Genomic DNA, 10,759 nt, shown 5'->3' with positions numbered 1-10,759 from the left:
GGATTATCTTTTTGTATCCCCTCACTTTCAGTCTGTATGTGTCCCTAGGTCTGAAGTGAGTCTCTTGTAGACATAATATATACAGGTCTTGTTTTTGTATCCATTCAGCCAGTCTACGTCTTTTGGTTGGAGCATTTAATCCATTTACATTTAAGGTAATTATCGATATGTATGTTCCTGTTACCATTTTCTTAATTGTTTTGGGTTTGTTATTGTAGGTCTTTTCCTTCTCTTGTGTTTCTTGCCTAGAGAAGTTCCTTTAGCGTTTGTTGTAAAGCTGGTTTGGTGGTGCTGAATTCTCTTAGCTTTTGCTTGTCCATAAAGGTTTTAATTTCTCCATCATATCTGAATGAGGTCCTTGCTGGGTAGAGTAATCTTGGTTGTAGGTTTTTCTCCTTCATCACTTTAAATGTCCTGCCACTCCCTTCTGGCTGGCAGAGTTTCTGCTGAAAGATCAGCTGGTAACCTTATGGGGATTCCCTTGTGTGTTATTTGTTCTTTTTCCCTTGCTGCTTTTAATATTTTTTCTTCGTATTTAGTTTTTGATAGTTTGATTAGTATGTGTCTTGGTGTGTTTCTCCTTGGATTTATCCTGTATGGGACTCTCTGTGCTTCTTGGACTTGATTAACTATTTCCTTTCCCATATTAGGGAAGTTTTCAACTGTAATCTCTTCAAATATTTTCTCAGTCCCTTTCTTTTTCTCTTCTTCTTCTGGGACCCCTATAATTCGATTGTTGGTGCGTTTAATGTCCCAGAGGTCTCTGCGACTGTCCTCAATTCTTTTCATTCTTTTTTGTTTATTCCTCTCTGCAGTAGTTATTTCCACTATTTTATCTTCCAGGTCACTTATCCATTCTTCTGCCTCAGTTATTCTGCTATTGATCCCTTCTACAGAATTTTTAATTTCATTTATTTTGTTGTTCATTGCTATTTGTTTGCTCTTTAGTTCTTCTAGGTCCTTTTTAAATGTTTCTTGTATTTTCTCCATTCTATTTCCAAGATTTTGGATCATCTTTACTGTCATTATTCTGAATTCTTTTTCAGGTAGACTGCCTTTTTCCTCTTCATTTCTTAGTTCTGGTGGGTTTTTACCTTGCTTTTTCATCTGCTGCGTATTTCTGTCTTCTCATTTTGCTTAACTTACTGTGTTTGGGTTCTCCTTTTCGCAGGCTGCAGGTTTGTAGTTCCCATTGTTTTTGGTGTGTGTCCCCAGTGGCTAAAGTCGGTTCAGTGGGTTGTGTAGGCTTCCTAGTGGAGGGGACCAGTGCCTATGTCCTGGTGGATGAGGCTGGATCTTGCCTTACTGGTGGGCAGGTCCATGTCTGGTGGTGTGTATTGGGGTGTCTCTGGCCTTATTATGATTTTAGGCAGCCTCTCTGCTAATGGATGGGGTTGTGTTCCTGTCTTGCTAGTTGTTTGGCATAGGGTGTCCAGCACAGTAGCTTGCTGGTCGTTGCGTGGAGCTGGGTCTTGACGTTGAGATGGAGATCTCTGGGAGATTTTCGCTGTTGGATGTTTCATGGAGCTGGGAGGTCTCTTGTGGACCAGTGTCCTGAACCTGGCTCTCCCACCTCAGAGGCACAGCCCTGATGCCTGGAAGCATGAAGAGCCTGTCATCCCCATGGCTCAGAATAAAAGGGAGAAAAAAAAGAAAGAAAAAAGAAGATAAAGTAAAATAAAATAAAAGTTATTAAAATAAAAAATAATTATTAAAAAAAATTTAAAAGAGAGTAATAAAAAAACCGTGAAGAAGAGAACAACCAAACCAAAACACAAATCCGCCAATGATAACGAGTGCTGAAAGCTATACTAAAATAACAACAAAAACAAAAAATGGACAGACAGAACCCTAGGACAAATGGTAAAAGCAAAGCTATACAGACAAAATCACACACAGAAGCATACACATACACACTCACAAAAAGACAAAAAGGGAAAAAATATATCGTTGCTCCCAAAGTCCACCTTCTCAATTTGGGATAATGCGTTGCCTATTCAGGTATTCCACAGATGCAGGGTACATCAGGTTGATTGTGGAGATTTATTCCGCTGCTCCTGAGGCTGCTGGGAGAAATTTCCCTTTCTCTTCTTTGTTCTTACAGCTCCAAAGGGGGTTCAGCTTTGGATTTGGACCTGTCTCTGTGTGTAGGTCACCTGAGGGCATCTGTTCTTTGCTCAGATAGGACGGGGTTAAAGGAATAGCTGCTTTGGAGGCTCTGGCTCACTCAGGCCACGGGGAGGGAGGGGTATGGATGCGGGGTGAGCCTGCAGCGGCAGAGGCTGGCGTGATGTTGCACCAGCATTAGGTGCACCATGTGTTCTCCCGGGGAAGTTGTCCCTGGATCAAAGGACCCTGGCAGTGGTGGGCTGCACAGGCTCCTGGCAGGGGAGGTGTGGATAGTGACCTGTGATTGCACACAGGCTTCTTTGTGGCTGAAGCAGCAGCCTTAGCATCTCATGCCCGCCTCTGGGGTCCACGCTGATAGCTCGCGCCTGTCTGTGGACCTCCTTTAAGTGGTGCTCTCAATCCCCTCTCCTCGCGCACCAGGAAACAAAGAGGCAAGGAAAAGCCTCTTGCCTCTTCGGCAGCTCCAGACCTTTTCCCGGACTCCCTCACAGCTAGCTGTGGCACACTAGCCCCCTTCAGGCTGTGTTCGAGCAGCCAACCCTAGTCCTCTCCCTGGGATCTGACCTCCGAAGCTGGAGCCTCAGCTCCCAGCCCCCATCCGTCCCGGCTGGTGAGCAGACAAGCCTCTCGGTGTGCTGAGTGCTGGTCGGCACCAATCCTCTGTGCAGGAATCTCTCCGCTTTGCCCTCCGCACCCCTGTTGCTGCGCTCTCCTCCACGGCGCCAAAGCTCCCCCCCTCCGCCACCCACAGTCTCTGCCCGCGAAGGGGCTTCCTGGTGTGTGGAAACCTTTCCTCCTTCACAGTTCCCTCCCACTGGTGCATGTCCCATCCCTATTCTTTTGTCTCTATTTTTTCTTTTTTCTTTTGCCCTAACCAGGTACGTGGGGAGTTTCTTGCCTTTTGGGAGGTCTGAGGTCTTCTGCCAGCATTCAGTAGGTGTTCTGTAGGAGTTGTTCCACGTGTAGATGTATTTCTGATGTGTCTGTGTGGAGGAAGGTGATCTCCATGTCTTACTCTTCCGCCATCTTGAAGCTCCTCATAAGTATCTTTTTGAATTAGTGTTTTTACCATATGCCAGTACCGTACAAGGTGCTGACATTTTGTGATGAGCAAAAGAGACTTTATTTTTTTGCCTACGTTGAGTTTGTAGTGTCATTGATGTGGAGACCCATTCATTAAATCCCCCATGAATATATAATTACCAAACAATCAGTGCTAAATGGGTAAGGACCAAGATTCCATGTCATTGTGTAACTAAGCAGACCTAACCTGTCCACTCTGGAGGCTCAGGAATGGCTTCTCTATGGAAGTGCTATCTGAAGGGAGATTAGAAAGTTTCAGAGGAATTAATGGGAATTTGTGAGTGTGGACATTCCAGGTGGGGGACAGAGCCTGTGTGAAGGTCCTGAGGTAGGAGGAGTGATCAACGGAAAAAAAAAAGAGACCAGAGAGGTTGAGAAATAGCCAGCCAAAGGCAGAGTGGTTGGAGATGGGGGAAAAGAGAGCAGAGATCAGATCCTTCATGGGTCTTTTCTTCCTGTGCTTCTGAGACTGTGTAATGTGGCAACTTGGATGCAACCAAATGCAATCTCCAGCAGCATGTTTTATTTATAAAATATTCTACTGAAACATCTGCTTTGAACTCCTCAAATATTCACATTCATGTTGTTGATATCTGGAGCTCCTCCATTTTCTTGTGCATTTCCCACAATTTAAACTCATGAGATAAATAAATGTCTAGTAAATGTTCCTATTATTTACAGGCAGTAATGTTCTAATGTTCAGGCAAGGAAGGCTCTGCCCTGGTCTTCTGCTCTGGCCTTCTTCCAGCCATTCCTCCCCTAAAGGGAAAAAGACTGTGAGGCCAGGAGTTGGTGCCAACTCAGAGCCTCACCCCTACTCCCTTCTGGATTATTCTTTGTGTACATGGGAGCCTTAATTCCCTGCCCAAACAACACCAGTTAACTTTGGGTCAAGTTTTATTCCAAAATAATACATGCTTCTTGAAAATATAAAACATTTTTAAAAGTAAACATAAAATATCTTTATAGTCCCACCAACCAAAGACAGACACTGTCAACATTTTAGGATAGTTTTACCTAGGATTACCTTATGCTTTATAAAACAATACTGTATAGTTGAGTTTATATCCTATACAATCCCTATTTTAGTTTCCAGTTAATATTATAACATGAAGTTTTCCTATACTATTCAAAACAATGATCACAAAGTAAACCATAATTTATTTATTATTTGGTTTTCAAGGTGTTTCCTTGCTTAACTCATTAATTATTTGCCATTATAATTGTCACAGCATTAAGCATCTATCTGTGTGCTTAAACGTTGTACACATGTCAGTTTATTTCCTTAGGCTAAATTTCTAGAAGTTAAATTGTATGAGCCTTTTTAACGCCTTTGACCTATATTGCCTACTTACTCTTAGAAATTTTATGTCCTTTTCTGTTCCAAACAACAGATTATGAGTATGCTGTGTGCTGATTTCCTCACAGTTTCCCTAAAGTTGAGTGGTATCACTGGAAAGAATTCTGCTAATCTGACAGTTATAGAGGTATTGTTTGTGTGTATTTGTGTCCATTATCAGTTCATAGTTCTTTCTCTATTTACGGAGATGTTGCTGTTTGTTGTGACAATATCAATGGGCACTTCATATGGGAATGATATTTTAACTCTGATATTTTCTGTGACTATTATCTCCTAGTTTGTTTTTTGCCTTCTTATTTTGGTCAGTTTAATTGACACACAAAATTTAAAATGTTTATGTAGTTAAATATATTTATCTTTTATACTGTAATTTTCCCATTGCTTTTAAGCTTAGTGATCCTTCCCTGTGCAGAAATCAAATTACATTCAGCAATACTTATTTTTGTTGCATACAACTTTTGCAGTTAAATGTTTAGTCCACATGGGGTGTACTATGTGTACATACTCTATGTACACACAGAGTGTGTACATAGAGTGTACACACTGTGTACGTTTCAGTGTATGATAAAAACCTAATTTGATCACACATTGATTTCCTCCCAGCAGCTCCAGTTGCCTATTGGTCAAGCAAGTTATCTTTGCCCCCTTGGTTTTTGATGTCTCTCTTTTATCAGTTATGAAACACTGAATCAGGCTAACTATTTTGTTTCATTAACCTATTTGTTTTTGGACCAGTGTAAGAGTTTAAATTGTAGTAGTGTTAAAATATGTCTATATTGCCCAATTACACTATTAGTTGGCAGAACTATGTCAATGGTTGTGTATCTGAGAGAGCACTAGGGATGGAAAAAAAGCTACTCCTCAGTAGCTAGTCCCAGTTGCTCTAAATGCACAATATGCTCCTTGAAGGAATCCACTAGATTTTATATGTGTTTGGACTCTGTCCATAGGGTCAAGCAAAATGCTGTCTATACTTTGCAAGCTCAAATGACATTGTCTATTGTCTGCCTGGTCAGAGACCAGCAGGAGAATTGATTTCAGCAGCCATTTTCAGAGAGTATATCAAAGTTCTGCTTTCAAAGCTTGCCAAGGCAATGAAGAGTGGACACATGGAACCAAAGGCTTCTGGCTTTTTGTCTGTCTGGTCATACTTTCTTCTCTGGGAGAGGCAACTACTGTTCTTCTGTGCTAAGCTATTAAGTAAGGAAACTGATGAGATTTTCCTTTTACTTTGTTTGAATGTAGGATGGTTTATACATATGTCCACATGAGCTATGGATAAAGTATGGCAGGAGATGTTAGAATGTAGCATAATTGGATTGATGGGAGCTTTGTGATGCATTTTAAAGGTTTACCTGTGATATCACAAGTAGAGCCCTCTTTAAACTTTTCATACATTAGAACCAGTGATAGCTATCAAACAAGTATTAATTAGAAAAGACCCTGAGAAATCATCTAGTTCAACTCCTTTACTTTATAGAGTAAGGAGAAAGAGAGAGATCCAAAGAAGCTAAGATCTGTTTTCATGGTCACACAGTTAATTAGTACAGATATCTTGTAACTCCTCTTTCAGTCCTCTTCTTATAGTACCCTGACTTCATTAGTTAAAATGACAGTGACAATTTGAGCAATCCCAGAACCTCTAAAACTTATCTTTCTATATACACATAGGTGGAGAGCTTGTGTTTGGAAAATTCCTGGTGAATTGCAATGGGCCTGTTAAGAATCTTCCCATTTTTAATCTCTCTCCCCCATTCCAAGAAACTAGGCCATAGAATCATTAATTCACTGGAATTTAATAGTTTTTCTTTTTTCTTGTGCTTTGAGAGCAGAATCTCTTAAAACCCAACTCTAAACTCAGGCATGTGATGTGCTTTCTGATGTCACTTTTAACACAAAAGCCAAAAGTTACCAAACCATCTCAGAATTATTGCCTTTGATGCAGTGTTATAATACAGTGTTTTCACTCCCAACACTGTGAATCACATGTACGTTCATCCATTACCTGAAGCTTTATTTTTAACATTTGCATCCTTCATGATAAGAAGAAACAGTTGTTTAAGTTGAAAAGTAAAAATGCAACTATGAGTCAAGAAAAATCTATGTGATTTTGAAGTGGGGAGGGGAGTATTGGAATCCATTTCTTTTCTTGTTTATTCTCAAGAGTGATCACTTTTTCAGGATACCGAAAAACCCCCTCAGCAAGCAAATAGCAAAAGCATGTCTAATTCATGGACCATAACCGTCATATAATTTAAATTAACAGCACCATTACTGAGTAAAGAAACAGGCTCTGCGTTATCTAGCTGTGTATGTCCAACCTTCTGTTGTCATGCAATCAGATATTAGATTTTCTTTTTGAGAAGATTTTTTTGTGCTAAATTGCTTGGTGAAGATTTGTTTTTGTGTTTCTCATAAAGAAATTCAGCGAGTTGGAATGTTCCATGGATAAATGGGGAGCTTAGGTCTCCAAAGGTCTCTTCTTTATTTCTTTAGTATTAATGAAAGAAATCAAAGGAGGTCATAAAGACAACTCTTATTATCAGAATGTTCTTCATGATTTTGAACATACTAGAGAAAGAATTCTTGATGTGGCAACATCAAAGCTTAAACTAGTAGGACTTATTGTATTGGCTAGAAGATGATACAATTTTCCTTTTTCTCTTTAGAGAAGGAAAGCTTTGACTATTGCCTAATGGGTTGTATAAATGCTGTCTTTTGTGCTTTGAGTCTGTTTTTGCATCTGCATTTTATGAAAATCTCATATTTTGGGTTTCACAGATGAACTCATTTGAATTAGGTATGCTGAAAAGAGTTTTTCCAAATTGTATTATGTAAAAGGCTAATGCAGCAGACTTGACTCAAAATTTTCTGGAACAATGATTAGGCCCAAAGATTCTTAGGATGAAGAAATAGTTGTGGTGAAGAACACCCAGAGCTCCCTCAGGTGGGAGGGGCAGAGTCCTTCTAGGAAAGGCATGGTTCTTACCTCAAAACAGTTCCATGAAAAAAGCCCGTTGTCTTTCTCACTGACTGACCCAAATTTCTCCGTGCAAAGCAAATAGCTTATGAAATTTGCTTTTAATTTTCAAATGAAATGCATTTGAGTCAGCATCCCAACATACCGAAAAACAGAAAGGAGTTTCATGACATTGAGTGCACTTAGTGCAGATTTGCTGCAAAAATTTCATGGAATGGTGTCAACTGCTTCAGAAGAGAAACAGTTTTAAAGAAGAAAAAAGACCCTCAGATATTTTTAGCCTTCCTTTAAAAAGTGGACAAAGTGACCCTAGGATCCTGGTGAAAATTTGTCTTTAAAAGTAGATGTCAGAACTTCTTAGCTTCCTTCTGTTTTTTACTTGGAAGAATATAATTCTTGTGGTAGTACACAATTCCTGTGAACATATATTTGAAAGAAACATAAAATCTTTGAGGGAGCAATGTACTCAGAAAGGAAAAAGTATGGGGGGGTATTGGGTGGATGGGATGAGGGAGGAAAGAAAAGCTGAATGGGGTAAAATGAATAGTTTCTAATACACCTCAAGATCCAACTTAAAAATCAGTTTAGGAAAAAAATTAAGAAGAATTGGTCATTTTTTTAGACTATTTTTTTCTATTCTGGGCAAGAGAAGTAATGGGAACATGGGATATTATGATTATTTCTTTCTACCTCTCTCTTCCTCTCTCCAACCTGGCCCCCATCTGCCCTTCCTTCCTTCCTTTCTTCCTTCCCTCCTTTCCTCCTTCCCTCTTTTCCCTTTTTCTACCATAACAAACTGAGGAAAGGACATCATCAAGGAAGGGCATATAGGTGGACCTATGAAAAGCAAATTGAGTTACAGTTGCTCTTTGGTATTAAGAAAGAGGTGCTTAGCCTGAAGACCCCTCAGCAATCTAAGGATGAGGTTTGGTGGTTTATGAATTCCCAAAATTGTCAACATGTGCCTATTTTCATTTTTTAAGGGATAGAGTGAGCTCTCATCTTTCATCAGGTTCTCCAGAGGTTCCATGGCCTAGAAAAGTGTAAGAACCACTGATATACAGCATTTGAAGCAAAAGCAATAGTTAGACACTATTATAATTTTTAAATGTTATTTTGGTACACTATGGTTTTCTTTCTTTCCTTTTTTTTTTTTTTTTTTTTACAAGTGGATCAGAGTTTATTAAGTAGGGAGTGGAGAAGGTGCAGCACAAGTAGAAGTATGCAACACTCAAACTGAACCGAACCTGAGATTCCTGAAAAAATCTGTCGGTTACACAATTGGCTACTTCTGACACCACTGATACAGGGGCTTGTCAGGGGAGATGAGGGAATAATGCCAGTGGCAGGACCGGTGGTTGCTCCTGGAGCTGGGAACGATCTCCATGGAGCTTTCAAGGCCAGGCCACCGACTCAGGGTTGAGATTTCAGAGTGGATGCAGCCAGACCTGCCAAGATGGCTACGACCATGAAGCCCTGGGGGCAATTCGGGTGAGCATCATGAGCTGGGAGTGCTGGCTCTGACCCCGGTGGAAGCAGTAGAGGCCGTAGGTAAGGGCAGCCGCTGTGCCCAGGCAGCCTATGGGTACCATTGGGTTCTCGCGGGTCTTGCAAAGAAACTTTTCCTTGAAGCTTTCCGAAGTGCTATGTACACTGGGGCTAAAGCCCTCAATGACTGGGGGCTGCGATGGTTTAAAGGGTGCCTCTGGAGTGACAGGGCCAGGAGTCAGCATGTTTCAGGCTACAGCAGTAGGAGAAAATCAGGACGCTAATATGGTTTTCTTAATACACATCTTTTTCAGTAAATTTTAGATTGTGATTTTTCTTCCAGTTCGTCGTTTGTCCTTTTTTTTTAGTTGTGATTTTTTCATGTATGCTAGTAAAAGAGGATTTGTTTTCTACTTGAAATTTTGCATCTCAATAAAATTAATGCACAAAATTTGTGGGAGACACAGAACTTGCATAGACTAAATGATCTCCTCCAAAGTATTTTTTACCTCCAAAGGGAAAGATAGCAACTTCAAGGTGGAGAAACCCAGCAGACACCACTTACCCAATTGATCAAGATTAACATCACCAGTAATGAAACATTATTACACTGTTAATCCTTTGATAAGATTCCTTGAAAAGGCAATAGCATAGTTTCTGTGATATTCTTGCCAAAAACACAGAACCTTATTCCAATCAAGAGAAAAGAATCAGAGGAACCCAAACTGAGAGGCATTTTACCAAATAACTGGCCAATAACCTTCAAAAATGTCAACATCATGAGAGACATGGAAAACTGAGGAGCTATTATGCATCAGAGGAGACTGGGGAAGTATAACAACTAAATGCAAGGTGGAATCCTGGTAGGATACTGGAACAGGAAAAAATGTTAGTGAAAAAACTGGTGAAATTTTAATAAGGTCTCTAATTTAGTCAACAAACCTGTACCAAGGTTGATTTATTAGCTTTGGTAATTGTACTGTGGTTACATAAGATGTTAACAAAAGGGCAACTGGGTAAGGAAAGGGTATACAGGAGCTCTGTTCTATAAGTCTAAATTGAGTTCAAAAGTAAAAAGAAAAAGAGAGAGAGAGAGAGACAATGGATCCTCAATGACATCCTCTTAACATTTGGGTCCAGCTCTGCCCGAAGTCTGAGAATTTTCTCCTAACATTGTAGTTAGGTGAGATAATACATGCCCCTATATCTTAAAAAGATTTAAGCAAAATAAAATTCTCTATTTTAACTTTGTTACTCTGGACAGCTTGAGCCCAAGAATATATAATGTCCTGAAAAAATGTTGTTGCTTTAATCTTTCCTCCTTTTTTGATTTTGTTGGGTTTTGATACCGGCTTCCTGACTCTAGAGTGCTTTATTCTTGACCTTGAGCACAGATCATATCTCTGTGTGACTTCTAGACATAGGTCACTGACATAAAGTGCCTGGCTATTTCTTTTCATAACTTCCATAATTATTAGAATATCAATTATGACTCTTTGGCATTAAATATGAATACATTGCCTTTTTTCTTTCTCATAAGTTTTGTAGATCTCTTCTTAGTGGTAATACTATATGATTTACTACCAGATATCTAACAACTATCTGGGCAGGAGAATGTACAGCTGTCTTACACTGTGTTCCTCTATCTTTCATTGATTTAAATACTTGAGTGACTACTATGTGTCATAAAGTATTTTTCAGCAGAGAATAATACAGGT

At 39.8% G+C, this 10,759-nt stretch overlaps 1 pseudogene; it reads right to left on the bottom strand.

The window, feature by feature from the left end:
• Nucleotides 1–8,966: 8,966 nt before the first annotated feature.
• LOC114902334 lies at nucleotides 8,967–9,286 on the bottom strand (annotated as a pseudogene).
• Nucleotides 9,287–10,759: the final 1,473 nt, after the last annotated feature.

Source organism: Monodon monoceros, unplaced genomic scaffold (assembly GCF_005190385.1).
Source record: "Monodon monoceros isolate NGI ecotype Baffin Bay Population unplaced genomic scaffold, NGI_Narwhal_1 Super_Scaffold_20, whole genome shotgun sequence".
Classification (NCBI taxonomy): Eukaryota; Metazoa; Chordata; class Mammalia; order Artiodactyla; family Monodontidae; genus Monodon; species Monodon monoceros.
This window is presented reverse-complemented; position numbering and strand designations above follow the sequence as displayed.